Raw genomic sequence first — 25,488 nt, forward strand, 5'->3', positions numbered from 1 at the left:
ACACTTACTGTTTCCTTTGTTGTTGATTTTAGTCATTCTGAAAGCTGTGAGATGATACCTCTTTGCAGTTTTGATCTACATTTCCCTGATATTTTCATGTGTCTGTTGGCCACATAGATGTCTTCTTTGGAGAAATATCTATTGGTGTATTCAGTCTATTTTTTAGTGGGATTATTTGTTTTTTGGGTGTTGAGTTGTATAAGTTGTTTATGTATTTTGGATACTAACCCAAATATGTCAGTTGAAAATGTCTTCTTGTATTCTGTAGGTTGCCTTTTAGTTTTGTTGACTGTTTCCTTTACTATTCAGAAGCTTTTTATTTTGATGTAGTCTCAGTAGTTTATTTTTGCTTTTATTTTTTCTTGATCCAGGAGACATATCTAGAAAAAAGTAGCTATGCCTGATGTCAAAAAACTTATTGCCTGTGTTTTCTTCTAGGGTTTTTATGGTTTCAGGTCTCACATTTAGGTCTTCAATCCATTTTGAATTTATTTTGGTGTTTGATATAAGAAAGTAGTCTAGTTTAACATAATTTAAAAGAAAAAGAAAAAGAAAGTGGTCCAGTTTGGTTCTTTTGCATGATGCTGTCCAGTTTTCCCAATATGATTTGTTGAAGAAATGTTCTTTTCCTTATTGGCTACTCTTTCCCTCTTTCTAGAAGATTGTTTGACCATATGGTTGTAAGTTCATTTCCAGGTTTTGTATTCTGTTCTATTGATACATGTGCCTTTTTTTGTGCCCATATCATACAGTCTTGATCACTACAGCTTTGTAATATAACTCAAAGTCCAGAGTTGTGATGTCTCCAACTTTGGTTTTCTTTTTCAAGGTTACTTTGACTATTCCACGTTTTCTTTGTTTCCATACATATTTGAGGATTGTTTGTTCTATTTCTATGAAAAATGCTGTTGGTATTTTTTATAGAAATAGCATTAAATGTGTGGGTTGCTTTGGGTAGTACAGACATTTTAACAACATTTGTTCTTCCAGTCCATGAGCATGGAATGTTTTTCCACATCTTTGTCTCCTCTTCAGTTTCTTTCATCAGTGTTTTAAAGTCCTCAGAGTACCTATCTTTTACCTCTTTGGTCAGGTTTATTTCTATGTATCTTATGGTTTTTGTTACAACTCAAGTGGTATTGATTCCTTAATTATTCTTTTGCTATTTCATTATTGATGTATAGAAATAAAACCGATTTGTGTACATGGATTTGGTATCCTGTAACTTCACTGAACTCATTTATCTGTTCTAGTGGTTTTTGGGGTAGAGTCTTGGGGTTTTCTATACATAATAATAAAATACATTGAGTTTTAGTTAAAGCTCAAATCCCTATTGTTCAGGTAAGTGGGACTTCAAATTATGGGAATGGAATGTTGAGAAAAATACGTGGAGCTGAAATAAACATTAGTGGCATGCCATATGAAGTTAGTTTTCTTTTGCTCTTGTATGGCCCATACACAAGCACAGGTACCCTCTTGAGAATGAGGACTCTCAAACTGCACCTAAGATCTAGTAATACATGTACACATAGGCTTAGAAGCAGTAATCTAATTAGTTCTAATTAGTGTGAGTTAAAATATTATTTGTTGGAGAAGTCTTCTTTCTATTGTTTCTTTTCAAGTCAGCTTAACTAATAAATCCCAAGAAATTGCATGTCCATATTTTCCACTATTCTATTCAGTATCACTTCAGATGCTGGGTACTTTCAGCAGACAATTAGAACAAGTTACCAGCACGTTTCAGGCTATCAGCACCCATCATTAAAGAATGGTTCATACTAGAATATATTCTACTTTTTTTTTTTTGAACATCAATGAAATAGGAAGATGTCATCATGAATATTAAAGCAAAAAAAAAGTATTTTATTTATAGGAGGAAAAATTAGACTACCATTAGTCTTCTCCAAAGCAATAATTGGTTAGGTATGTTAGAAGAGATAGAGGAGGCCTTGTCTGATGACCAGGATGCCAAATATATTCCTCCCTGTCCCAACATGTTACAGAAGCTCTGTCTCCTCATGTTCAGTGTCACTTACCTCTGCCTAAGTGGAGACTTATTTCCTTGGCTTCCTGTTTTGTGTGAATGGATCAAAGTGGCCAGGCAGTGGGCAAAGCTTAGAATTTAATGTAATATAGAAGAAATTCTGTTAGAAGAAATTTTCCTTCTGGGAACAAGAGACGGAAAGCACAAATTCTTCAAGAGAGACATAGTAAATAAATGATTATAAGCGGGACATTTCTACTTCTGAACTTTGGTTCCCAAAACCATGTATTCTATCTCTTAGGAGGACCACATAGGTAGAATAATAGTTTTTGACTTGGAGTACAGATTGTATTATGGTTAATGGTGAACTAAGGAGGTTAGTGACTCACTTGTTCTTTAAGCTGCAACTTCAACAGGCAGTTCCATACTTCTAACAAGCCAGCATCTTCTGGTGGTACAATATGTGATAGCACCAGTGTATCCCATGATTTGCACATTTTTAAATTTAAATTGAATGCCTTATGTTTGATGTATGCAGTATACCATGTTCATGGACACTTTATATGCCCTTGGACAGAGGTACTAGCTGAGAGGTTCTATGTATAGGAATGTTGTATTCATACCCAAATCTTTTCTGAGTGCAGAAGAACCACTGCTTCTTCCACTAGAGAACACCACTCTCAAAGGATGATACCACCTTATGGGGGCTCTGTACCTGGCAAGTTGAACTTTTATCACTAGCAGCAGGTGGGTCAGCTGTGGCAGATGGGCCCATGCTGGTTCTTACTGGCTACATCCTAGGTATCTACAATGTATTTTAAAATCCAGAGAATTGGCATTGGCATGGTGTCTGAGTAGTTTTACATAGCTTTATCACATGAGTAGATCGATGTGACCATGGCTGAAATCACAATATAGAATTATTCTGTGACCAGAATGATCTTTGTCACACCACCCCTTTATAACCATATTGATTTCCTACTAACCACCATTCCTAACCCTTGAAATCACTAATATGTTCTTCATTCTATACTTCTGTTATTTTGAGATTATTATATAAAAATAATCCAACCATATGACACCTTTTGATTCTACTTCTACAATATGTCACCAAGAAAGGATGTTGGGTGAAGTTTACACAGGACCTTTCTGTGCTATCTTTGCAACTTCCTGTTATTCTAAATTATTTAAAAAATATTAAAACTGTGATAATAAAAATACTTCGTATTCTTCAAAAAAAAATAAGCTCAGTATCTGAAGCCTTGTTTGCCATTATAATTTTAACTAAAGATATTCTTGGTCCTATCTGGAAACAGATTGAATAGAACTTTTAGAAATTAAATTACAATGCAAGAATAAATAGAAGTTTAAGACTTTTTTCTTTCTTAATTGATTTCTAAAAACCATTAGGTAAGAGTGATTTAAAAATAGAATGGGGCTATAAATGGAAAGACATTTAAAATATTTCATATTTGGCTTCACAGAACAAAACTAAATATATACTAATGCATCATAGAGGTTCTCTGTGAACTTTTCTAAATTATATGAAAAATAAAAACATCTCTATTGGTAAAATACACACAGCAAGTATAGTATATAAAAATATGTGACAGAAAACCCAGATTCATTTAAAAACTGAATGATGGCTTTCCAAATTATTCTGTTCAATTGTTTTGATAAATCTTCTTTAAAAAATTATTATGTTATGTTAGTCACCATATAGTACATCATTAGTTTTTGATATAGTATTTCATGATTCATTGTTTGCTTATAACACCCAGTACAATATGTGCCCTTACTTGTGATTTCCTTTGGTAGATTTTTTTTTAAGGCAGAAAGGCAAAGGATTGGGAAACCAGATTGTAGTGTTGTTTAAAAAAAAAATCAAAAACAACCACAAAAATGCTTTGCTCTGTTGCAGAATTTATTTTTACATTTACTTTTTTTTGAATTTTCGGGATTTGTTTCCCGAGTTTATTTGTTCTCATGTCTGAGCCCTTGTACATTTTGTGCATACAAATGGCCAATGGCCAATCAGTGTTGTTCCTTTGAGAAAACTTGTAGATACATGAACAGTCATAGTAGGAAACAACATTTCTAATATTTTTTCTATAATCTAATGGATCATCTTGCACATCCTCTTTGGACAACATTTATTACTTTTACAGTTTGATTTGTTATGTACTCCCAGTTTTACCTTCTACCTATTTATTTAGATGATAACAACAAAAATTCTGACATGGATCCTTATGTTCATAATTTTGAATAAAAATCAATTTTTCTATAGATGTGATACTGCTTCACATTTTAACTGGTGCAGATAGGAAAATGAAACACATATGCAAATGATGAATCAATAAATTCTATCTCTGAAATTAATAATACACAATGTTTACTAACTTGAATTTAAATAAAATTTAATAAAAAGAAAAATGAAACACATAATTTGGGAATTTAGATCAGTTTTATATTCAAATCCAAATACTATTTACTGAGTAAATAACAAAGAGATTGCCATTGTATTAAGCCCTCTCCATAATCTATCTAAAATAATCCTTGTAGTAGTTATTTGAGGTAGGTATCACTAGAATCTGATTTCACATATATAAAGAAACTAGCAATGAGAAAGGAGAAATAGCTGTTAACTATTTTAAACATAAGAAAAGCAACTTTTTAAAAAAGTTCTTGAATCTTGAAACATATTTGATTGCATGTTTATATAAACCTCTAATTTCTTCATTATACATGACATAATTGCACTAACGCAATGAGACAGATTTGTGGCTACAGTTTATGGAAATCAGACTAAATACTTCATATTTAAACCACCAACTGGAGAAACTTGGAAAATAAATATACCTCTTTATTTATTTATTGTTTTGATATATGACATAGTCATAAAAGGCATTTGATTGGAATATATGTCTATCTATATGTATTTGCAAATTGATGTGAATTTATTGGGATCTAGAATTAGTCCTACATCTGTTTTCAAGTAAATTTGTGAGCTACTCTTACTTAGGATTGGTCTGTTAAAGAATCATCAGTAGGCCTCACTGTTCAGCTTTTAGGTCACGTAACAGTTGCTTTAATATCCCATTGAAAGCCTCCCTTTCCGACCTTTCTGCATTTCATTTAATCTCTCAGTCTTATCAGTCTTGCTTAATTTTTTTCTATGTTAACTCTCTTTTATCTATTTTTTTTTAGTTTTCAATCAAACTTGAAACTTATTAAATTCAATAATGCACTCTATTCAAGAAAGATAACTAATGAAAATGGCTTAAAAGTGCTTAAGATGAAGTAGACAGACATTTTCAACATTAATTAAGTACTATTATTAATAGTGGGTAAGAAATAGAAATGCAATAGGAAAAATTAAATTCTTTGAGCAAGGATTGATGAAAAGATGTCAAGTAGAGAATGTAGAACTTTATACACACACACAGAATGAATATATATATATATATATATATATATACACAGAATGAATATATATATACAGAATGAATATATATGTATGTATATACATATATAAAGAGAATGAAATGCATAAAATGACTTAAGTTGAACATAGGCAACTCTCATTTATTTCAGATGTGAATGGGTGGTGAGTGTTGAGAAGAGAGAAATAGTAAAGATACATAAAAAAGTAATAGAAGTATGACAACATAAAGTAATTCCTCTGTATTTTAAAGTACAGGTAAAGAAACTTGTGTGTGTGTTTTTAAATAACTTTTGTTTCATTGCAAAATGGGAAAAATGCTTGAGATCCTTGAGACACCTTCTGTTTCTAAAAGAGGAGATTGAGAAATTGAGAGCACAGCAGAGATTGTGACAATTTTTCAGGATTAGTGGACAAAAACCAATGATCAGTCCCCACTCATGAGGATGTGGGATTCATTACCCACACTTTCAGTTGTTTACCTAAAGGAATACACCCCCAAAATAAAGGAATTGGAAATATACTGCTCCTAAAATCCTAATTTCCAAACCTCTCAAAAACTTGTTTAAAGTGATTTGCTGCTAGATACCACCTAAAAGCAAAAATAAACCCTATTTATAAGAAGTTAATATCATCTCAGCCTTCAGATCATTTTGATGTTTTTACAATGTCTAGAAATCCATTAAAAAATCGGATAAACTGCATACATGATGGCATATTCATAAAATATATTACTGAGCTATAAAAAACTAATGACGCACGCAACAACATGGATAAATCTCACAGGCAGATACTGAGTTTAAAAATAAAACAGAAAAATACGGGTATGTTTCTATGTCTATGAAGTTGAAAATAGCCAACTAAGTGGGATTGAGAAAGGTCAAAATGGTGGCAACACTGAAACGAGGGGATGGACCACTAGAGAGACTAATATTTGAAGTTTCTTCCACTGTCCTGGATAAGGTCACATGTCAAGTGGATTAAAAATGGGTTCTAGTGCACAGGGTGGCTCTGTCTGTTAAGTTTCTGGCTCTTCGTTTCTGCTCAGGTCATGATCTCAGGGTGGTGGGACTGAGCCCCACTGGGGCTCTGCATTCAGCAGGGAGTCTGCTGGAGATTATCTTTCCCTCTCCCCCTCTCCACAACTAACAGTGTATTATTCATGCTCTCTCCAAAAAAAAAAAAAAAAAAAAAAAAAGAGGGGATCCAATTTCTTAAGTGACAGTAAAAGAGTAGTTCAAGGAATGCTAGGAGGAAGAGAGAAATGACAAATATGACAAAAGAGGAGATACTAATACAGAGCAAGCTGAACACAGAGCCAAAGACAGTTGATGCAAAATCAAATAATAATGACATTCAACTGAAGAAAAAATACTCCATTTTAAAGAAAACATTTTCAGACTGACTCAAAAAGCAAACATAGGTAGCTTATAAGAATCACAGTTGAAAAATAAGGATACAGGAAATATAAAAGTGATGATTAAATAAAAGTAGATTATACTGATATTAATAGAAAAGTGGTTATAGCCTTTGATAGCCATCAAAGGGGTTAATGTCCAGGAAGATGAAATCATTCAAAGCGTTTGATCCCTTAGTAATATACCCTCAGAAGATCATAATAAAACATTTAATAAAAGAATTTAAGAGGATAACAAGACCTATCCAAAATCATAAAGAAATTTTATTTTTAACTCCTTATATTTATGAATAAGAAATTAGAAAACAAGGACACATATAAAAATTTAGAAAAAGATGTATAAAGTTACTCTAATTGATACAGACCATGCTCCCAACTCTATCCCTTCCTGGCCAACTGCAAAATGTTCATTCTTTTCAAGTGCATATATAACAGAAAGAGCTCTAAAATAACTTGAAAGAATTATACAGATAATCATACAGATTGTTTCTTAGTTGCAATGAAATTAATATAGAAGTCAGAAACAAAAAGTTAACTAAAGTACCTCTTGATACTTGAAAATTGAGCCATATACCTAATTCATGTATGAAATAAATTTACAGGGCAAAAATAGCAAATTCAATCTCAATAAGGAAAAAAAAAAAACGAAAGGACTTATTCTAATTCTAATATCAAGAATTATTTTACTGCAGTATTGAAACCCACACATTAGGTGCTATGATGCACAAGACAAGTACAGAGCGTCAGGGTAGATCTCCACACTGGATATATTTATAAAGTGGTTATTAGAAGGGACATTGGAGGGACACTTGGGTGGCTCAGTTGGTTAAGCAGCTGCCTTCGGCTCAGGTCATGATCCCAGCGTCCTGGGATCGAGTCCCACATCGGGCTCCTTGCTCCGCCGGGAGCCTGCTTCTCTCTCTGACTGCCTTCCACTCTGTCTGCCTGTGCTTGCTCTCGCTCTCTCTCTCTCTCTGACAAATAAATAAATAAAATCTTAAAAAAAAAAAAAAAAGAAGGGACATTGGAGAGAAATGGGGAAGGAACAATTTACCAAGCTCTGTAATATCAATTGGAAATCTATCTGAAGAAAAAAAAATAGAAGTAACTGTAAGAACCTATTTAGAAACTGTCTCTGCTTCCCTTCCCCCAGGGGATTTACTTGGAGACAAGTCGGAAACCAGCTTCAGGTAACAAAGCCCAGATACAAGGGTGGGTCAGGCCAGGTGGAGACATCCAATCAGTGGGGGGATGCATACTGTCTCCCTGGTTACCAAGGAGTATGGGCCCCGCTCTTTGGGAGCCTTTTGGGTGCCAATCTTAATCAAGGTATAATAGGCTGGTTCAAATGTCTACTAGGGTAAATTGTAGCTCAGTTGGTCACCTAGCATCACTGTGGAGTATCCTGTGTATGTTGCAATCTCATTGGCCACCAGTATGTGGCCAGGCCCAACAGCATAGCCTTTGCCCTTAAAAGCTTATCTGTGAGGCAAACGTGATAACCACTACACTACGTGAAACAGAGAAGTGTCACCCTCTCTTGTAAGAGGTGCGTCCCCAAACATTCGGTTAGATTCTTGATGCTTGGCGCATAATAAAGCTTTGCTTGACCTTCGCTTTGTATCAGTCTCGCTCCTTTAATCATGGACCCGTTATTGGGGCATAACAGTAACAACCTTCTTGGTCTTCCTATACTCAAAATCAATTTCAGTGGAACTATCTGAATGAAAAATGAAACAGTAGCCATTTGAACCTGAGAGAATAACTTCATGAACTTGACGCAAGGATAGATTTCTTAAACTTAAGGGAAAATTTCCTACTCCTAAAGAAAAGATTGATAAATATTAAGTACTTCTGTTGATTAAAATATTCTTAAGAGATGAAAACTAGAAGACCTACGGTGGGAGAAGAGAGTATTACTATGTATAAACTACACCTTGAATGAGATACACAGAAGTCATAGAGATCAGTAAGAAGATACCTAATCACTACACATATACCAGAAAATACATAGAACATTACAAAAATCAGATATTATGAAAATATTAATAATATTATTTATCACAGCAGCATTTTGGAAACATTTCAAATGTTAACAGCAAATGGATAAATACATTCTAACATCATTACACAAATACTGTGCAGCAATTCAAAAGAAACATAAAACCTCAACAAAGGAATAAATCTCACAAAGATATCTTGGGATACAATCTTGAGATAAAAAACACAGACACATTATAATGTGTATCATATGTTCTTTTGATTTAGAAAGTTCAAAAACTGGCAAAGTAAATCTCTATTGTTAAAATGGACGATAGCACTTGCTTCTGGAGAAGGGGTGACCATGAATGGGAAGAAAAATGGGCTCTTCTGAAATGTAAAGTTCTATTGCACAAAACTCCCTTTGTGGTCATTTGTTTTGCTTTACACTTGAGATTGTGTACTTCACAATTTATGTAATTTATTTATGTAAGATACTAGTATGAAAAAATTAAAATCCTACACAAAATACAAAATTTAAAATGTAAAATTAAAACAATCAAGTACTCTCCTAGGTTAGGTAATAAAACTAAACAGCATTGACAGGTAATTTTTTTCACCCATTATATTGAAATCAAATATTTGGGCAATGCCTAATAGAGGCCAGAACATGGGTCAACAGACTATTAAGATGTTACTGGAATAAGAATATGTATAACTTGTTTGGAAAACTAGCAACACATAACAAATTAAAAATGCCCCAAATTTCTATCAGACTCTCCACCTCTAGAAATTTTTTCTACAGAAACACTCCTACATTTCTATAGAGTGCTATGTGTATTGCATCGTTGTTTTAAAAATAAAGGACTGAAATCAACTTCAATGACTTCAAAGTAAACAAGTATAAGCTGTTTTGGCTAAATGCCTTAGGTCCCTTTAAAACTGGAGGTTTCCTCCATTATCTGAAAGTAGGGCGTTGCTATGAAGCCTTTTGTAAGCTGAAATGACATAAGGTGAAGAAGGGATTATCATTAATTTATATGGAAACACTTGGAGAGTACTCAGACCCCTTGAAATAGCCTCTCTAAGGCTTTTCTGACACCTTTAGGGCACATCTTGCTAACAGATGCACAAAATAAATCAAGCTAAAGCACAGATGCTCACAGATACAATTCAGAACTATGGTAGCTTGATGCTGAGATGTTCAGCATAGCTCCTGGGGAAGGAGTGTGTGTGGGGGGGTCACTCCCCCTATCGGGGTGCGTGGTGCCTCTATAATGGCTCCCTGCAAAACAAACGCTGAATGCTACTTTCATTTTTGCCCTTTTCTGTAAGAGTAAAAATCCGATTCCAATTTCTTCCAGTTAGTGAAAACAGGTATTAGTGTAGGTCTTTGATAAAAGCCAAGTGGTGAAACATGAACTAGAGATAGTGGGGAATCCCTGATTAACAGATATGGGAATGTTAGCAAGCATCTATGTGTATCTTACACTCGTGTACATGTACACGGAGAGAAGGAAAGAAAGGAGGAGGTAGAGGTGGGATAGAAGAGAAAAGAAAGGGAGAAGGGTAAAAGGGAGAAGGAGGGGGTGGGGGCAGGGAAAGAGGGCTTTTTTTCTGAAGACATAAATATCCAGAAGAACACAGAAGAAACAAAAACGGTTGCCTCTTGAGATGCCTGGGTGGCTCAGTGGGTCAATGTCGGACTCTTGGTTTCAGTGGGATGTTAGGATAGTTCCTAACTATCATGATCTCAGGGTCGTGAGATCAAGCCCCGTGTCAGGCACAGAGTCTGCTTGAGACTATCTCTCCTTCTCCCTCTGCCGGTCCCCTGAATTGCTTGCTCTGTCTGAATAAATAAATAATTCTTAAAAAAAAAAATGGTTGTCTCTTAGGTGGATTATTATCGTGTTGTAGAGAGGAAAAAGACTTATTTTAATTTTTATCATCTATTCTCCTAATACATATGACTATTTTGCTTGCTTAACTCTGTTTTTATATTTAAAAATCAATTTCAAAAGCACTCAATCCCCTTCAATCTTACAGTTTGTGAGATGATTTAATAAAATTTTTTAATGAGAAAGTATATATTTGTACTTGGCCATTTTTCTTCAGGAGTTTTTTTGACTCCTGCTCATGAAAATACAAATGATAAAGTCTCAGAATGCATATTAATAATTTCAACTGTAAATCTGCAGGAAAATATAAAATTAAATGTATCATAGTATTAATGGTGGTTATATCTTTATTATGGAAGATTTATACCTTTAATGTTATCCATATTATATAAAGCAAACTCATGTAGTTGTTAAATCTTATAAAATAAAGTACTCCATTTCTACAAAGATAAAGGAAGTAAAAGTCTTTATTTTACTTACTTTCAGAACGTTTATCATGTCATATACAGGTTAAGACCTGTGTACAAAACCTTTAGCAACTGTATAAATTGGTTGATCATCAGGTTAATAATAGGAGTAACTTATTATTCAATTTCATACTATTATTTACATATCTTGTCCAATAGAGCATATATATTCAAGATGAGCTAATTTTTAGCTGGAATTTATTATCTTTCAATTTAAAAGTGTTTCATTTGGTAGAATAAATGCATTTTCTGTATTTTCTGGCATTTTTTTTGTCATTTCTACAAATACCTTCACATTTTCAGTGATATAGTTTAGAACCATCTAGCAAATTTAAGATTTGTAATAAATTGAAAACAATGATATTTTCATGAACAGGTAGGGTTTTGCTCTGTGCTGTCACAAGAATTTGTGGAACTAAGGTGGAAATTTCAGTTACTATTTTGGTATTAACACCATAAGTTGAGATATATTTATCTCTCAACCATTCTGTATCATTCATATGTGTGTGTGTGTGTGTGTGTGTGTGTGTAGAGTAGAGTGTACACACACACACACACACACACACACAAGCCTGGAGGAAAAGCTTCCTGCCACTTGGGTTCAGAACTGTCATTCATCTATTCAAGCTTCAGAGGTGTCTTAGCTTTCTTTCTACCACAAGAGGCTTACTGGAACCACCGCACACTGTGTCAAACTACAGGCAAATCCTTTATCAGCACATCCCTTTGAAACTGTCATTGAACTGCGTGAACCTAAGAAGTGATAAGCATTAATAATACCCTGTTCCTTTTATCCCTTCTGCCTTTCAGTTTTATTGCGAGATTCTTTATCTAAACTTAGGTTTTACAGTCCAGACAAATGCAATTCTCCTTGCCTTCAAAAGTGGTGCTTTAACCTAGCTTGTATAGATATGTAGGCTTTTTCCTAAGGACTTATTTTCTAAAATAATCAATACTTTCTTGTAAACGACCTTGGGTTTTACCTGCAAAGTTTCAGTATCATGGATCACAACACATCGAAAATGAAGCACATCATTAAAAAAAAAAAAAAAAAAAAAAAAAAGAAAAGAAAAGAAAGAAAGAAAAGACTCCTATAGCTCCATAAATTGCTGAATGGGTTTTCAAGGTATGTATTCTCAGTCGGTGTTACATGTGGCTTTTTTGTGTGAAGCACATACATAGAGACACACTCATTTATAGGCTTAGTAATCTCAACTTCAGTGAAAATTGTGAATTGGCTGTGGATATTGTTTAAAGATTGAACTAGGTAAGAAATATGTGTTTTGAGGCTTTCTTGGTTTGTTACATGATAGAATTAAAAAAAAAATTGTACACTTGTAAATTCTTAACAGTATTTTTATATTTTAGGTATATTAAATATAAAAGCTATCATATATTAATCTGTAAATATATACATTTTCAAAACCAGTGTACACAAACTGCTTTATAAAATTAAAAATAAAAGTGAGGCATACCATTTTATTTTGCATATAGATGAAACCCTAAAGGCTTGAATTTGACAGAATGTGGGTATTTTTTGTTTTTTGCCTTTTAGTTTAAGATGTACAAATACTACTAAAAAGACTTCATAATTATATTTTCCCATTCCTAACAGATACTTTTCATGTCAAACATGAAAGATTTCTGCATAATTATGAAACCACATCAATTCTATCAATTGCTATGTCACAGTGATAAGAGGATAAATTAGTCATAAACCAGAAGATTATCTAAGGGATCTATCATTCACAAATACTTATTTACAGTGTGAGGGCCTATTTAGCCAGAGCGGCTCCACCTCAGTTGAACAGCTATTTTGTTGTTTATGCAGTAAAACTTAAATTGACTCTGCCCCCCCACCAGGGGAACTTACTTAAAGCAAGTGGGGGAAACCAGTAAAATATGGTTGACCAGTCCCTGATAACAGAGCCCAAATACAAGGGCGGCTCAGGTCAGGTGGAGATAACAGAGCCGGAATGCAGGGATGAGTCAGGTCAAGTGGAGACATCCAATCAGTGAAGTATGCATATTGTCTCCCTAGCTACCAAGGAGTGTGGGCCCTGCCTTTTGGGCACCTTTTGGGCACCAATTTTGACCAAGGAGATAGGCTAATCCAAATAGCTACTATGGGGTGAATTGTAATTCAATTGGCCACCCGTGTGTGACCTAGCGTGACTATGCAGCTTTCTCTGCGTGTTGCAACCTCATTGGCCACCTGTGTGTGACCAGGCTCAACCACATGGCCTTTGCTCTATAAAAGTTAGTCTGTGAGGCTGGGGGTGGTCACCCCCTCTGTAAGAGGCGGCCCCAGATGGTCAGTTTGATTCTCGATGCTTGGCGCGAAATAAAGCTTTGCTTGACCTTCACTTTGTATCAGTCTTGCTCTTTTGATTACAGACCCAACAACAGCTTTCACTGAAATCCTGCTAAGACCTGGATACAAGACTTTAAGCATTTTTTACTTCTGACTTACACAACAGATATTTAATAAAAACCCCAAACTACCAGTGACAAATAGTCTTTGAGAGAAATAACTTTTATCTGTTCTGTCTTTATGGATTTGCCTTAGGAAGCTGTTTCCTTTGGAACTGTCTTGGCTTAGCGTGGTGTGTATGTATGTGGTTTACAGACTCAGAGAAGTATTGGTGAAAGATAAGTAACGCTGATAAAATGAGTAGATATTTCCTGAACTATCTTCTACTTGTTCTGAATTCCGTGACTGATGAACTGAAACAATATTTTCACCAACATCATTGGCACCTTTTAATCTCTTTCCTTCAGCCACTCCTGCCAAGCAAAACAGCACTACATCAAGCTAAATTAAACTTTTTTGCATCTAAAAAATGCATAGGACTTTATTTTTTTTTTTTTAGAAAATGAGGTATAATAGAATAGAACATATTAGTTGCAGGTGTACAGCATAATGATTTGATATTTGTATATATTACAAAATCATCACAATAAGTCTAACATTCAAACTACACTGTCTAAAAATATCAGACAAATTTTTAAATATAAACCACAATTAATGATCTACAACTTCACCAATAGCGCTGTACAATCCTTTCCTTGAATGCTATTAGCTGTAGATCATACTGATTTCCTCTATTCTGGCTACCAAACCTTTTATCTTTCCTCAAGGTCACTATCCCCCCTTACTTTAAGCAAATTGCTTTGCTTCCTACTTTGAGAAAACTGAGAATTGAGAACTGTTTCTGAGCTTCCTGCCCTCCCTATAAAGGTTTTTATGACCACACCTGGCATAATTTCCTTTTTTTCTAGTCTGGATGAGGGAGCATCTTTTATCCTGATGAAGGACAACTACCTCAATTAAGCTTTCAGGCTCATCCCTTCCTGTCCTTTGTCTTTTGCAATCCTCACTGGGTCTCTCAATCTAATCTCTAGTAAAATAATCTCACTATATACAGCCTGTGTGTGTGTTTCTCTTGTCATTCAATTCATCCTTCTCAAAAACATAGTGTATACTTAATGTCTCTTTTTAGATTTTCCATTTATATACAACCTACTAAAATCTGGGTTTTGAACCTACCACTTTACTCAAACTGCTCTTGATAGGGTCATCAGGGGCTCCCTATTGTTTTCAGTCCTATCTTAATGGCCTCTCTGGAAGCATTCACCAGTTAATTATTCTTAAATGAATACTTTCTAGTTCTTCGTTTTAATTTTTCAAAATTAGCATATTTATATTTAAATTTCCATGGACTAATTGGCAGTCATTTTAGGTGTATAGTTATGTTTTTGGTGGGAGAATATGTTGTGTAAATGGAGGTCTTGGTTCTTGGATTGCCCATGAAAAGTTTTATGTGAGGATCCACATTCAAATAAGGACAGCCAGAGGGAAAGTAGGAAGCACAAAGCAGTTTATTGCATTCTCAAGGTGGGAGAGCAGGCAGGTTCCTTCAGATAGAACCAGTCCCTAGGTTGTTTTGGGACTGGGTATTTGCTGGATCTTACTAGACTGGGAGGAGGTGTGATAGACCTTTGGGTTGTCTGGAATGGAGACTGCTTCCAATCATTTTGGGGACTGCTCCCACAGTTTGAAAGGGGAAATTTTTGACCCTACAAGGTTTGTACTAGACCATCATGGCAGCCTTTCTCTATGGAGAGCTGTACCCAGAGTGCAAATGCATTACAATGAGTCTAGGGGTTACAGGTACCTTGGGGCAAAGGTGGAATTAGAGAGTGCATGCTCTGTGCCTGTGGCTCTTGGTCTGTTAGCCCCAAGGTCTTGGAAACCACAAGTGAGGATGTTCTGCCCCTGGGCTTCTAATGTGAAACCTATTTATCACTGCCCTTGCTTCCAGCTTGTGTCTCTATCATCCCCCTACTCTCTTCAACTGCTCATATCTAGCTTCTACCTAACAGTTTGATGAGTTTTAGTAATTCTGTGCATTTCACCATCACGGCAATGAAGGTGTAAAAAAATTACATTACCCTCTAACATCTGCCCCTTTGGCATTCCATTCCCTTTCCTGACTCTGGTTTCAGGAAAAAACTGACCTAACTTCTGTCACTATAGTTTTGTTTTTTCTAGAATTTATATAAATGGGATCAAACACTATGAAGTTTTTTACTTGATTTATTTTACTTAGTATAATGTTTTTGAAATTCACCATTCTGTGTATATATTAATTATTTTGTTCCTTTTCATTGCTGAGTACAATTTCATAGTATAGATACCAAATTTATTATCTATTCATCTTTTTCTTTCCAGTTTTTAATTATTACAAATAATATTCCTATGAATATTCCTCTACAAGTCTTTGAACAGATATTTTCATTTCTCTTGGGTAAATATTTCAAAATGTGATTGGTAGATCATATGATATATACATATGAAGGTTGCATTTGCTCTTTATCTGGATTTCTCAACAGACACACTGGTGACATTTTAGGCTGAATACTTCTTTGTTTGGGGGGATTTCCTATGCATTTTGGACATTTAGTAGCATCCCTGGCCACTACCTACATGACTTACCTAATGACACTGGTAGCATTCTTCCCCCAACCCCAGCTGTGATAACCCAAACTGGATGGGCCAAATGTTCCCCAGGGGGCAAAAATCACCTCCTGTTGAGAGCCACTGTTCTATATTCTCACTAACACTTGGATTGCCAGCCATTGAACTTTATCATTTTAGCATGTGTGTAGTAGTATTTCATTATGGTGTTAATTTGCATTTCCCTAATGACTAATGTAGAAATAAACAAAGACCACTCAAAGGAGGACAAGCAAATGTGGTTTATTCAGGGCTTGCTTTATTTAGCAAGAGAGTAAAGCCCTTACTTGAATTTGACAGGGACTCAAGGGCATGCAGGGGAGTGGAAGAGAGGAAAAGTGTCAGGTAGTCCCTGATGGCAGTGTGTTGGCCTGGGGAAGCTAGAGGTGGAATATTTGGCAGTGTTCTATGTGGTTGATTAGGTTGTTCTATGTGGTTGAAAGTATATTTGGCTTTCTCTGTTGGTTCTAAGTTGGAAATAGAGGCAAAAATTAGGGAAGCTGGCATTTATTAAGTTCTGACTCTTTGGGCTGATTATTACAGAGATTATGGTTTGGCTTCTGGACTATGCAGATAGTGGGTCACAGTTCTATTTTTATATCTGGCTTGGTGGATATTTGTTTGTTCATACAATCTCTAAGTGGTAATATTGAGGATCTTTGAGTGTGCTTTATTGGCTCTTCATCTCTTTCTCTCCTTTTTTAGTGAAATAACTGTTAAAAAAATTTGCCCTTATTTTTGAAGGTATTTATTTCTCTTATTGTTGAGTAGCAAGACTTCATTATGTATTCTAAACAAAGTTATTTGTAAAATACTTATTTTGAAAATATTTCCTGCTAATAGCTTGACTTTTGTCCATTTATTATTTTTTAATATCATGTTTTAATTTTCTTTGGATATGTATACCCACAAGTGAGATTTCTGGATCATATGGTGTTTCTAATTTTGGGTTTTTACATACCTTCCATGCTCATTTCCATAGTGGCTGAACCATTTTGCATTTCTACCAACAGTACACATTTTTCACATGTTAATAAGTGTATCTTTTGAAGAGCAAATGACTTTTAATTGTGGTGCTATGCCCTGGATGTTCTATTAAACTGATGAATCATTAAGCACTACATCAAAAACTAATGATATACTATACAGTGGCTAACTGAACATAAAAAGATAAAAAATAATTGTGATGTAGTTCAATTTTTAATTTTTTATTTTATACATTGTGCTTTTTGCATTTTTTAAAGAAATATTTGCCTAGTAAATATCACACAATTTTCTTCTAATATTTGCTTTAAGTTTTAACAGTAATTTTTCTTATATTCAGTTCTATGATCCATTTAAAGTTAACTTTTACATATAGTTTGAGATACAAATTAAAGTTACTTCCACCTCCCCCAATATGTTATAGCATCATTTGTGGAAAGACTATCTTTACCCCATTGAATTGCCTTTACACCTTTGTTAAAAATAGATTGAATTTGTGTGAGTTTATTTCTGGGCTCTCCAACTGATACACAATACATCTAACCATATGTCTATTCTTATATCAACCTCACACAGTCTTGATTATTTTACCTATATATCCAGTAGTTTAAGTCCCTCAAACTGTTCTTTTTCAATATTGTTCTAGCTTATTATTGCTTTTTGCATTTCAATTTTAATTTTAGATTAAGTTAATCAATTTAATTTTTAAAAGCCTGAGATTTTGGTTGGGATCATAGATATAGATAATTTTAGGGAGTTCATTAGTCTAAGTTCTGAGAAACAGACAGTAAGAGTATTAAATATGTAAGAAATAAGAAACATGATTCTGAGGAAAAAATGGAGAGGGAGACAGGAGAAGTTGGGAGAGCCATCAGATCAATATGCAAGTTTGATGCCAAATGATGTAGAGAGAGAAGGAAGGAAAAAAAAATGTGAATGGAAACATCTTAAACTATTGAGCATTTCCGAGGAAAATTTGGACGATATTTGTTGAGTCTTTGAGTCACATTAATTCATAAGAACATTCTGGGTCTACTGGGAATAATCCAGCCTTAGTTTCTTTACTGTGTTCAGTTACTGGCTATGAATAACCTGCAAGAATGCATGCACCAGTACAAATACAGTTATGGACTACAAAGCACACAGCTATGGTGCTAGATCAATTATGGTTCATAAATTTGGATCTGAGAGGTAGATCCTCATGGGTACCCCAGAAAGAATTGCCATCTTTACAATATTGAATCTTTCAATCTATAAACATGGTGTATCTCTCTGTATTAGATTTAGATTCTCCTTTTTGATCTTCGGTAGGTTTCAGTTTACATGTTTTGTATAGTTAAATTTATTTATTACTATTTTTGAATGTACTGTAAAAGAAATTCTATTTATTTGTTAGCATACTTTATTTTTGCAATAGTACATTTGATTTTTAGTGCAACTAATATTTATATTTTACTTATATCTTATAACCTGCTAAATGTATTTATTATTATTACTCAGTTTTTCTGCTCTATCATCATTTTTTAAGATGAATCATTGAACAGGTTAAAACTATAAACAAATGTGGCTATGTTCTTCCAGGAACACTGGGATCTAAATTATAGCCCATGTCACAATTATTCTATCTTAGAGGCAAAGAATCTGGTATATTTTATGCAGTGGCTAATTGTCCATTACTGGTTGAAAGCTGTTTCTGGAACATTAATTATCTACCTCCTGCAGCTAGAAAAAAGTCTTCAGACAGAAATACTGATATTCACTGTACAATGTCTTGGTGTTTACAGATGAATTTTCTTAATTATGTAGATGGGACTTGCTGTACTTGGACTCATATATGGTCCATGGTAAATGCCCCAAATTACCCTATTCAATACAGAGGGAGGACTCCCAAAACGCTAAAATGACAGTCACAATCTCTAAGAGATGAATGCTCTTTTACTAATACCCTAAGAAATACACTATGGAAGAGAATGTCAGCTCCTTAAAAGTGTTCCTACTGTTTGTTTCTGTAGTCAGGGTATACTAATGGAATATTTTGCAGTTTCAATGCCTCCTTGGCTTCAGTGGTTGTAGAGACCAAGAAGCTTCATTTAAGTATTAAGAACAGATTGGGTTACTACTACTATCAAGACCAGAGTAATAATCAGAAATGTCTGACCATCAGAAAAGCATGTAAATGATAAATAATCATGGAACCCATAAGAATTAAATACATATAAATCCTGTTTGGTAGACAACAACCTGACATAAGCCACAGAAAGTAGAAAGTCATGACTTCTCATCCAATTTCCAGATTTAATTTTATTCACAGATTCAATATTCCTTGTGTGACTAGGAAGGTGGGTGCTCTTGAGAAAGATTATCCTAAATTAGTAAAAGCAGTGTGTTCTCTAGAACTTCCAAAATAACCATTGGGCCACTCATTATTGCTGTTTGTAAGGACAGAAAACCCGAGAGCTCAAGAATTGGAAGCTGCAAGAGAAAAGTAATTTCTAGAGACCTAGAAATTCCCTGGAGATCCCTATCCATAATTATGGTCACATGATTAGTGTCCTATGATTCATGAAACTTTATCTATATCTGCTCCTGGAAAGCTCTGTGGGACTTTTGACTCATGTACTAGCTATATGTCCAGTTTCTGACTGAAGAGATATATGCCACAGCTTGGCAGAATTTCTCTCTTGAGTCCCTGAGGCTGCTGTGGTAGGATAGGTCAAGAGGAAGTCCTTAGAGTTCCCTTCTCCTACCAAATGACCAAGTCTTAGCTCTAAGGGCTCAGGTGGAGTAGAAACCAAAGTAGTGGTTTTGAGGTCCCAGGCATGGTGTGGTGCCAGAAACAGCATGCTAGTTAGATTGATCTTGTGACAGTCTTGGGCTATGTTCTCAAGTGCTTATTATTATTATTTTTAAATATATTTAAGTTTTAATGAAACAGGCATTCCAACTTTCAGAAAGCTCATGTGAGAGCACCAATATCATTCCAATTTATCAATTTTTTTTGAAATTGTAGCCAAGAATTCAGACACAAACACATCCTATTTATTTATATATTTAAAGATTTTATTTATTTGTCAGAGCCAGTGGCCAAGAAAGAGCACAAGCAGGAGGAATAGCAGGCAGAGGGAGAAGCAGGCTCCCTGCTGAGCAAGGAGCCTGATATGGGACTTGATCTCAGGATCTGGGATCATGACCTGAGATGAAAGCAGATGCTTAACCGACTGAGCCACCCAGGCATCCCATGAACATATCCTATTAATTGCTGATTATTAGTAAGTAGATCTCAACTCTGTTCCTGATCCTTCATATTTGGTATCATTTTAAGGCTTATATAGTCTCTTTTGTACCACTGCAAAAACTCCTAAATAATCTTTCTGGCACTGATCTGTTTCTTCAAAATTAATCTTAAATATTGCTGTCACAATCATATATCAAAAACGCAAAAGGATTTTTTGTTTTGATTTAAAAATTATTCAATTCAGGGACACCTGGCTGTCTCAATCAGTACAGCATGTGACTCTTGATCTTAGGGTTGTGAATTCAAGCTCCACATTGGGTGTAGAGATAACTGAAAAATAAAATCTTTATTTTCTTATTTTTTAATTAAAATTCAGTTAGCCAACATATAGCACACCATTAATTTTGGTGTAGTGTTCAGTGGTTCATTAGTTGTGTATAACATCTGGTGCTCATCACATCACGTGCCCTCCTTATTGCCCATAACCCATCCCCTCACTCACCTCCCTTTCTACAACTCCCAGTTTGTTTCCCAGAGTCAAGAGACTCTCGATGGTTTGTCTCCCTCTCTGATATCTTCCCATTCAGTTTTTCCTCCCTTCCCCTATTATCCTCTGTGTTATTTCTTTTATTCCACATATGAATGAAACAATATGATGATTGTCTTTCTCTGATTCGCTTATTTCACTTACATAATACTCCAGTTCCATCCATGCGTAATCATGTATGTAATTAATGGATTTCATCTAAGGCCTTTATTATGTTGAGATATATTCCCTCTAAATGGTAGGTATTCATTCTTTCTGATGGTTGAGTAATATCCCGGTGTATATATGAACCACATATTCTTTATCCATTCATCTGTTGAAGGACATCTCAGCTCCTTCTAAAGTTGGCTATTGTGGACCTTGCTGCTATGAACACTGGGTTGCAGGTGCCCATTCTTTTCACTACATCTGTATCTTTGGGGTAAATACCTGGTATTTAGGGTAGCTCCATTTTTAACTTCCTCAGGGACCTTCATGCTGTTATCCTGAGTGTCTGTATCAGCTTGCATTCTCACCAATAACGTAAGAAGGTTCCCCTTTCTCCACATTTTTGCCAACATTTGTTGTTGCCCGTTTTGCTAATTTTAGCCATTCTAACTGATGTAAGGTACTATCTCACTGTGGTTTTGATTTGTACTTCCCTGATGACTAGTGATGTGGAACATTTTTTCATGTGTCTTTTGGCCATTTGTATGTCTTCTTTGGAGAAGTGTCTGCTCATGTCATCTGCCCATTTCTTTACTGGATTATTTGTTTTTTGGGGGTTTTGAGTTTGATAAGTTCTTTATAGATTTTGGATACCAGCCCTTTGTTATGTTATTTGCAAATATCTTCTCCCATTCTGTAGGTTGCCTTTTAGTTTTGTTGACAGTTTCCCTTGCTGTGCAGAAGTCTTTTATACTGACGAAGTCCTAATACTTCATTTTTGCTTTTGTTTCCCTTGCCTTTAGAGATGTGTCTTGCAAGAAGTTGCTGTGGCTGAGGTATAAGAGGTTACTACCTGTGTTCTCCTTTAGGATTTTGATGGGTTCCTGTCTCACCTTGAGGTCTTTAATCCATTTTGAGTTTATCTTTCTGTAAAGTGTAAGAGAATGGTCCAGTCTTTTTCTTCGGCATGTGGCTGTCCAATTTTCCCAGCACCATTTATTGAAAAGACTACCTTTTGTCCATTGGACATTCTTTCCTTCTTCATTAAAGATTAACTGACGATATAATTGTGGGTTTATTTCTGGGTTTTTGATTATGTTCCATTGATCTTTGTTTCTGGTTTTCATGACAGTACCATACTGTAGTGATTACTACAGCTTTGTAATATAATTTAAAGTCTGGAATTGTGATAACTTCAACTTTGCTTTTCTATTTCAAGATTGCTTTGGCTTTTTGAGGTCTTTTGTGTTTCCATACAAATTTTATGACCATGTGTTCTAGTTCTCTAAAAAATGCTGTTGGCATTTTGATAAGGATTGAATTGAATCTGTAGATTATCTTGGATAGCATAGATATTTTAACAATTTTTGTTTTTCCAATTCATGAGTATGGTATGTCTTGCTATTTTTTCTTTGTTCTTCAGTATTTTTCATTAACATTTTATAGTTTTCAGGGCGCCTGGGTGGCTCAGTGGGTTAAGCCGCTGCCTTCAGCTCAGGTCATGATCTCAGGGTCCTGGGATCGAGTCCCGCATCGGGCTCTCTGCTCAGCAGGGAGCCTGCTTCCCTCTCTCTCTCTCTGCCTGCCTCTCCATCTACTTGTGATTTCTCTCTGTCAAATAAATAAATAAAATCTTTAAAAAAAAAACATTTTATAGTTTTCAGAGTACAAGTCTTTCACCCCTTTGATAACTATATTCCTAGGGACTTTATTATTTTTCATGCAATTGTAAATCGGATTGTTTTCTTAATTTCTCTGTCTGCTGCTTCATTATTCATATGTAGGTACATAATAGATGATTATATATTGATTTTGTATTCTATGATTTTACTGAACTCATCAGTTCTAGCAGTTGTGGTGTCTTTAGAGTTTTCTCTATATAGTATCATGTCATCTGCAAATAGTGAAAGTTTTATTCTCCTTACCAGTTTGGATGATTTTTATTTATTTTTGTTGCTTCATTGCCAGGTCTAAGGACTTCAAGTTTTGTGTTAAATAGAAGTGGTGAGATTGGACCTCTTTATCTTCTTCCTGATCTTGGGAAAGCTCTCAGTTTTTCCCCACTAAGTATAATGTTCTCTGTGGGGTTTTCATCTGAGGCCTTTATTATGTTGAGATATATTCCCTCTAAACCTACTTCATTGAGGGGTTCTATCACAAATGGATGATGTATTTTGTCAAATTCTTTTTCTGCATCTATTAAAATGATCATATGGTTTCTATCTTTTCTTTTACGGATATGATGTATCACATTGATTGGCGAATATTGAACCAAACTTACATCCCAGGAATGAGTCCCACTTGATTGTGGTGAATGATTTTGTTAATGTATTGTTCAATTAGATTTGCTGGTATTTTGTTAAGGATTTTGCATCTATGTTCATTGGAGATACTACCCTATAGTTCTCTTTTTTTGTGGTGTATTTATCTGGTTTTGGTAGGGTAATGCTGACCTCATAGAATGAATTTGGAAGTTTTCCTTCTTGGATTTTTTGGAGTGGATAGAGAATAGGTATGAAATCTTCTTTGAGTGCTTGGGACAATTCACTGCTGAAGCTATCTTAGTCCTGGGCTTTTGTGTTTTTGTTTGTTTGTTTTGTTTGACTACTGATTGAATTTCTTTGCTAACAATTGGTCTGCACAAATTTACATTTTTTTCCCCCTGCTTCAGTTTTTGTAGGTTATATGGTTCTAGGAATTTATCCATTTCTTCTAGGTTGTCCAATTTGTTGTCATATAACTTGTCATAATCTCTTAAAATTGTATTTCTGTAATGTTGGTTGTTACCTCTCATCTCTAATTTGTTTATTAAAATCTCTTCTCTCTCTTTAAAGATTTTATTTATTTACTTGAAAGAGAGAGGGGGAGAGAGGGGGAGAACACAGATGGAGAGTGAGAAGCAGATTCCCTGCTGAGTAGAGAGCCTGATTGTGGGACTCAATCCCAGGATCCTGACATCATGACCTGAGCTGAAAGCTCAACAGAGTGAGCCACCCAAGTGCCCTTCTCTTTTTTTTTTTTTTACCTCAGTCTTCCCCCGACCCTCTTTATTTATTTATTTTTTTAAATGATAAATCTGGCTAGAGGTTATGAATTTTGGTTTTTTTGTTCAATGAACCAGCTCCTGGTTTCATTCATTTGTTCTATTGTTTTTGCTTTTATTTTCTATATCATTTATTTCTGCTCTAGTATTTATTATTTCCTTCCTTTTGCTGGTTTTGGGTATTGATTGTTTTTTCTTTTTCTTGCTCCTTTAGGTATAAGGTTATAAGGTTAGGTTTTTTTAACTAAGATTTTTCTTGCTTCTTGAGGTGGGCCTATATTGCTCTGAACTTCTCTCTTAGAACCACTTTTATTGCATCCCAAAGATTTGGAACCATGTCTTCTCATTTTCATTCGTTTCCATGTAATTTTTTATTTCTTCTTTGATTTCTTGGTCAACTCATTAATTGATGAGTAGCATGTTATTTAATTTACATGTCTTTATACTCTTTACAGATTGTGTGAGTGTGTGTGTATATGTGTATAGATGTGTGTTTGCTTTCTAGTTTCATAGCACTGTTGTCATAAAAGATGCTTGCTATGCTTTGATCTTTTTGTGTGTGTGTTGAGATTGTTTTGTGGCCTAATAAAGTGATCTATTCTAGAAAATATTCCATGTGCCCTTGAAAAGCATTTGTATTTTGCTGTTTTAGGATGTAATGTTCTGAATATATCAATAGGTCCATCCAGTCCCCTGTGTCATTCAAAGCCATTGTTTTCTTGTTGATTTTCTGTTTGGATGATCTTTCCACTGATATAAATGGGGTGTTAAAGTCCCCTAATATTACTGGGTTACTGTCCATTAGTTCATTTATGTTTGTTGTTAACTGTTTTTTTTTTTTTTAAAGATTTTATTTATTTATCAGAGAGAGAGAGAGGGGGAGAGAGTGAGCACAGGCAGACAGAATGGCAGGCAGAGGCAGAGGGAGAAGCAGGCTCCCTGCTGAGCAAGAAGTCCGATGTGGGACTCGATCTCAGAATGCCGGGATGAACGCCGGGATCATGACCCGAGCCGAAGGCAGCTGCTTAACCAACTGAGCCACCCAGGTGTCCCATAAGAGTGCTACCATATTGGGTGCATAAATACTTACAATTCTCAGACATTCTTGGTGAATTGTCCCTTTTCTTATTATATAGTGTTTTCTTTGTCTCTTATTAGAATCTTTGAAAGTCTATTTTGCCCATTGTAAGTGTTGGTGCTCCAGCTCTTTTGACTTTCATTTGCATGATAAATGTTTCTCCATCCCCTCACTTTCAATCTGCAGGTGTCTAAGTCTGAAATGAGTCTTAAAGGGAGCATATACATGGGTCTTGGTTTTGTTTTG

General features: G+C 35.0%; 1 long non-coding RNA gene across 1 annotated transcript; it reads left to right on the top strand.

Annotated features, from left to right (window-relative positions):
• Positions 1-690: 690 nt before the first annotated feature.
• On the top strand, positions 691-22,303 carry LOC116569266. The gene is made up of 3 exons (XR_004276943.1): positions 691-751; positions 15,276-15,279; positions 22,267-22,303. It is a non-coding gene; the product is annotated as an uncharacterized LOC116569266 (long non-coding RNA).
• The last annotated feature ends 3,185 nt before the right edge of the window (positions 22,304-25,488 follow it).

This window comes from Mustela erminea, chromosome 11 (assembly GCF_009829155.1).
Source record: "Mustela erminea isolate mMusErm1 chromosome 11, mMusErm1.Pri, whole genome shotgun sequence".
Classification (NCBI taxonomy): Eukaryota; Metazoa; Chordata; class Mammalia; order Carnivora; family Mustelidae; genus Mustela; species Mustela erminea.